This window comes from Salmo salar, chromosome ssa09 (genome assembly GCF_905237065.1).
Source record: "Salmo salar chromosome ssa09, Ssal_v3.1, whole genome shotgun sequence".
NCBI lineage: Eukaryota > Metazoa > Chordata > Actinopteri > Salmoniformes > Salmonidae > Salmo > Salmo salar.
Window position 1 is genome coordinate 154002285 of NC_059450.1, and position 6149 is coordinate 154008433.

Sequence of the window (6149 nt, forward strand, 5' to 3'; positions counted from 1 at the left end):
AGGGAATACAGATCGCTGAAGTATAAACAATTCAAAAAGTCAGATGTCAAGTGAGTGGTTCTCACTTTGAAATAAATGCATGTTGTAAATCACCCAATAGAAAACACGTGTTATCGTCAATATTAATCAAATCGAAGGTGGATGCGAGGATATCAAGGAAATGACCAACGTCAGAATCAGGTGGCAGATAGACGTCTCCAATTACCACTTTTTTTACCAGCAAAAATTTTAAAAAAACTAAACAGGAGGGAATTTCTAGGAAAAAAAGATTCAACAATAATGTTATAAGATTTAAGTGCGAGGTCCTCTCTTACAAAGAATTGAAAATATTTATGAACAAAAATAGACCCACCTCCTCCCAGTCTTGATGTGCTACGGTGGTGAACAGCATTATAAAACGGAGACATAAAGCGTGGTTCTCTCTTCAGTCAACCATGTTTCTGAAAGGGCAACAACGGAACATGGCTGAGAGAAGACAGATAATGAACAAGGTGATCGTGATTTTTTTTTTTGGAAGACAGCGAATGTTCAAATTAAAAAAAGTATATATAAAATTTTTTTAAAAAAAACCTTATCTTGGAATTAGTTAAATTGCTATATAGGTTGTTAAATTGCTTAACGTAATAGTAAATCACAAATTTCAGGTACATTTCGGGAAATTTGAATCTACATCAACACAGTCATTATATTTATCTTTGGCTTCATTATTATCTAATGAGTTATAGACCATGTTACCAGGGTTGATATCCTTGGCTTCATTAATATCTAACAGGTTAAGGACCATGTTACCAGGGTTGATATCCTTGGCTTCATTAATATCTAACAGGTTAAGGACCATGTTACCAGGGTTGATATCCTTGGATTCATTAATATCTAACAGGTTAAGGACCATGTTATCAGGGTTGATATCCTTGGATTCATTAATATCTAACAGGTTAAGGACCATGTTATCAGGGTTGATATCCTTGGATTCATTAATATCTAACAGGTTAAGGACCATGTTACCAGGGTTGATATCCTTGGCTTCATTAATATCTAACAGGTTAAGGACCATGTTACCAGGGTTGATATCCTTGGCTTCATTAACAGGTTAAGGACCATGTTATCAGGATTGATATCCTTGGCTTCATTAATATCTAACAGGTTAAGGACCATGTTACCAAGATTGATATCCTGCCCAACTAAGAGAGATACACAGTGGGAATCATCCAGAGAGTGGAACAGAAACAGAAGTGTGCGCCTCACATGTCCATTACAACCACACATTAGTGTTAGTTTCATCAATAGAGATGCACTTCCTACGGAACGCACATTGACACAGTCCACATAACATCTCTGAAGACTTCAGAGGGTTCTGTGTGTTTTTGGTCATGAGGTTAGGTGAAACACATGAACAAAGTAGAGTAGAGTAAATGTGTGTGTGTGTGTGTCAAGTCAGTGGACTATAGCAGAGTCACTTTCCATTGGCATACGAGAGGGGTGTGAACGACCAACTGATCATACTTCAGCTATGTGACGTTGCCTTTCGTTCTCAGCTCGTGGCAGCAGTTCCTTTCCTTTGAGGAGTACCTTTTTAGAGAAGACCCTTTTTAGAGAAGTCTTCATTGATGAAGATGTTGGTTCCCTTCAGGCACTTGGCTCCCCTGAGAATGTCCTCCTGGTCTTTGAACCTGAGCAGTTTCACCACTATAGATCTGGCCCGTCCATCGGGGCAGAAAGTGCCATTCCTATGGGCCCTCTCCATCTCCATGAGTTTAGGGTCCAGAAGTCTCATCCAGATGTCTTGTGAAAAAACAATTATCCAATGTGGTTGCAAGAAAGCACAATTGCACCAATTTAGACAATGAAAGAATGTGTTGCTGCTGCCTTTAGCCAGAGCAGGTTTAGGAAGAGAGGTTTAAACGACCCGTATGTTCACAGACAGTACCTAGTAGCAGAAACAACTGATCACATGACAGTAGCAGAGACACCTGTGATCACATGACAGTAGCAGAGACACCTGTGATCACATGACAGTAGCAGAGACACCTGTGGTCACAAGACAGTAGAAGAGACACCTGTGGTCACATGACAGTAGCAGAGACACCTGTGGTCACATGACAGTAGCAGAGACAACTGGTCACATGACAGTAGAAGAGACACCTGTGGTCACATGACAGTAGCAGAGACACCTGTGGTCACATGACAGTAGCAGCGACACCTGTGGTCACAAGACAGTAGAAGAGACACCTGTGGTCACATGACAGTAGCAGCGACACCTGTGGTCACATGACAGTAGCAGAGACACCTGTGATCACATGACAGTAGCAGCGACACCTGTGGTCACAAGACAGTAGAAGAGACACCTGTGGTCACATGACAGTAGCAGAGACACCTGTGGTCACATGACAGTAGCAGCGACACCTGTGGTCACATGACAGTAGCAGAGACAACTGGTCACATGACAGTAGAAGAGACAGCTGTGATCACATGACAGTAGCAGAGACAGCTGTGGTCACATGACAGTAGCAGAGACAGCTGTGGTCACATGACAGTAGAAGAGACACCTGTGGTCACATGACAGTAGCAGAGACACCTGTGGTCACATGACAGTAGAAGAGACACCTGTGGTCACATGACAGTAGCAGAGACACCTGTGGTCACATGACAGTAGTTGGAGGAGACACCTGTGGTCACATGACAGTAGTTAGTAGAGAGACACCTGTGGTCACATGACAGTAGAAGAGACACCTGTGGTCACATGACAGTAGAAGAGACACCTGTGGTCACATGACAGTAGCAGAGACACCTGTGGTCACATGACAGTAGCAGAGACACCTGTGGTCACATGACAGTAGCAGAGACACCTGTGGTCACATGACAGTAGAAGAGACACCTGTGGTCACATGACAGTAGCAGCGACACCTGTGGTCACATGACAGTAGAAGAGACACCTGTGATCACATGACAGTAGCAGCGACACCTGTGGTCACATGACAGTAGCAGAGACACCTGTGGTCACATGACAGTAGCAGAGACACCTGTGGTCACATGACAGTAGCAGAGACACCTGTGGTCACATGACAGTAGCAGAGACACCTGTGGTCACATGACAGTAGTTAGTAGAGGAGACACCTGTGGTCACATGACAGTAGCAGAGACACCTGTGGTCACATGACAGTAGCAGAGACACCTGTGGTCACATGACAGTAGCAGAGACACCTGTGGTCACATGACAGTAGCAGAGACAACTGGTCACATGACAGTAGAAGAGACACCTGTGGTCACATGACAGTAGTTAGTAGAGGAGACACCTGTGGTCACATGACAGTAGCAGAGACACCTGTGGTCACATGACAGTAGCAGAGACAGCTGTGGTCACATGACAGTAGCAGAGACACCTGTGGTCACATGACAGTAGCAGAGACAGCTGTGGTCACATGACAGTAGAAGAGACACCTGTGGTCACATGACAGTAGCAGAGACACCTGTGGTCACATGACAGTAGCAGAGACACCTGTGGTCACATGACAGTAGCAGAGACACCTGTGGTCACATGACAGTAGTTAGTAGAGGAGACACCTGTGATCACATGACAGTAGCAGCGACACCTGTGATCACATGACAGTAGAAGAGACACCTGTGATCACATGACAGTAGAAGAGACACCTGTGGTCACATGACAGTAGCAGAGACACCTGTGGTCACATGACAGTAGCAGAGACACCTGTGGTCACATGACAGTAGCAGAGACACCTGTGGTCACATGACAGTAGCAGAGACACCTGTGGTCACATGACAGTAGCAGAGACACCTGTGGTCACATGACAGTAGTTAGTAGAGGAGACACCTGTGGTCACATGACAGTAGAAGAGACACCTGTGGTCACATGACAGTAGCAGAGACACCTGTGGTCACATGACAGTAGCAGAGACACCTGTGGTCACATGACAGTAGCAGAGACACCTGTGGTCACATGACAGTAGCAGAGACACCTGTGGTCACATGACAGTAGCAGAGACACCTGTGGTCACATGACAGTAGCAGAGACACCTGTGGTCACATGACAGTAGTTAGTAGAGGAGACACCTGTGGTCACATGACAGTAGCAGAGACACCTGTGATCACATGACAGTAGCAGCGACACCTGTGATCACATGACAGTAGAAGAGACACCTGTGGTCACATGACAGTAGCAGAGACACCTGTGGTCACATGACAGTAGAAGAGACACCTGTGGTCACATGACAGTAGTTAGTAGAGGAGACACCTGTGGTCACATGACAGTAGCAGAGACACCTGTGGTCACATGACAGTAGAAGAGACACCTGTGGTCACATGACAGTAGCAGAGACAACTGGTCACATGACAGTAGAAGAGACACCTGTGGTCACATGACAATAGCAGAGACACCTGTGGTCACATGACAGTAGTTATTAGAGGAGACACCTGTGGTCACATGACAGTAGCAGAGACACCTGTGGTCACATGACAGTAGCAGAGACAACTGGTCACATGACAGTAGAAGAGACACCTGTGGTCACATGACAGTAGCAGAGACAACTGGTCACATGACAGTAGAAGAGACACCTGTGGTCACATGACGGTAGCAGAGACACCTGTGGTCACATGACAGTAGTTAGTAGAGGAGACACCTGTGGTCACATGACAGTAGCAGAGACACCTGTGGTCACATGACAGTAGCAGAGACACCTGTGGTCACATGACAGTAGCAGAGACACCTGTGGTCACATGACAGTAGCAGAGACAGCTGTGATCACATGACAGTAGCAGAGACAGCTGTGGTCACATGACAGTAGCAGAGACAGCTGTGGTCACATGACAGTAGCAGAGACAGCTGTGGTCACATGACAGTAGCAGAGACAGCTGTGATCACATGACAGTAGCAGAGACAGCTGTGATCACATGACAGTAGCAGAGACAGCTGTGATCACATGACAGTAGCAGAGACAGCTGTGATCACATGACAGTAGCAGAGACAGCTGTGATCACATGACAGTAGCAGAGACAGCTGTGGTCACATGACAGTAGCAGAGACAGCTGTGATCACATGACAGTAGCAGAGACAGCTGTGATCACATGACAGTAGCAGAGACACCTGTGGTCACATGACAGTAGCAGCGACACATGTGGTCACATGACAGTAGCAGAGACAACTGGTCACATGACAGTAGAAGAGACAGCTGTGATCACATGACAGTAGCAGAGACAGCTGTGGTCACATGACAGTAGCAGAGACAGCTGTGGTCACATGACAGTAGAAGAGACACCTGTGGTCACATGACAGTAGCAGAGACACCTGTGGTCACATGACAGTAGCAGCGACACCTGTGGTCACATGACAGTAGAAGAGACACCTGTGGTCACATGACAGTAGCAGCGACACCTGTGGTCACATGACAGTAGAAGAGACACCTGTGATCACATGACAGTAGCAGCGACACCTGTGGTCACATGACAGTAGCAGAGACACCTGTGGTCACATGACAGTAGCAGAGACACCTGTGGTCACATGACAGTAGCAGAGACACCTGTGGTCACATGACAGTAGCAGAGACACCTGTGGTCACATGACAGTAGTCAGTAGAGGCGACACCTGTGGTCACATGACAGTAGCAGAGACACCTGTGGTCACATGACAGTAGCAGAGACACCTGTGGTCACATGACAGTAGCAGAGACACCTGTGGTCACATGACAGTAGCAGAGACACCTGTGGTCACATGACAGTAGTAGTAGAGGAGACACCTGTGGTCACATGACAGTAGCAGAGACACCTGTGGTCACATGACAGTAGCAGAGACACCTGTGGTCACATGACAGTAGCAGAGACACCTGTGGTCACATGACAGTAGCAGAGACAACTGGTCACATGACAGTAGAAGAGACACCTGTGGTCACATGACAGTAGTTAGTAGAGGAGACACCTGTGGTCACATGACAGTAGCAGAGACACCTGTGGTCACATGACAGTAGCAGAGACAGCTGTGGTCACATGACAGTAGCAGAGACACCTGTGGTCACATGACAGTAGCAGAGACAGCTGTGGTCACATGACAGTAGAAGAGACACCTGTGGTCACATGACAGTAGCAGAGACACCTGTGGTCACATGACAGTAGCAGAGACACCTGTGGTCACATGACAGTAG

General features: G+C 46.6%; 1 long non-coding RNA gene across 1 annotated transcript in view; it reads right to left on the reverse strand.

Annotated features, from left to right (window-relative positions):
• LOC123744762 (uncharacterized) overlaps positions 1 to 2452 on the reverse strand; it is a 2724-nt gene extending 272 nt beyond the window's left edge. Inside the window, exons 1-2 of the long non-coding RNA XR_006771242.1 lie at positions 2143 to 2452; positions 1 to 2086 (exon numbers count right to left, since the gene is read on the reverse strand). The exon at positions 1 to 2086 is cut by the window's left edge and continues 272 nt beyond it. This is a non-coding gene — a long non-coding RNA (uncharacterized lncRNA). The remainder of the gene's footprint in view (positions 2087 to 2142) is intronic.
• Between the last annotated feature and the right edge of the window lie 3697 nt (positions 2453 to 6149).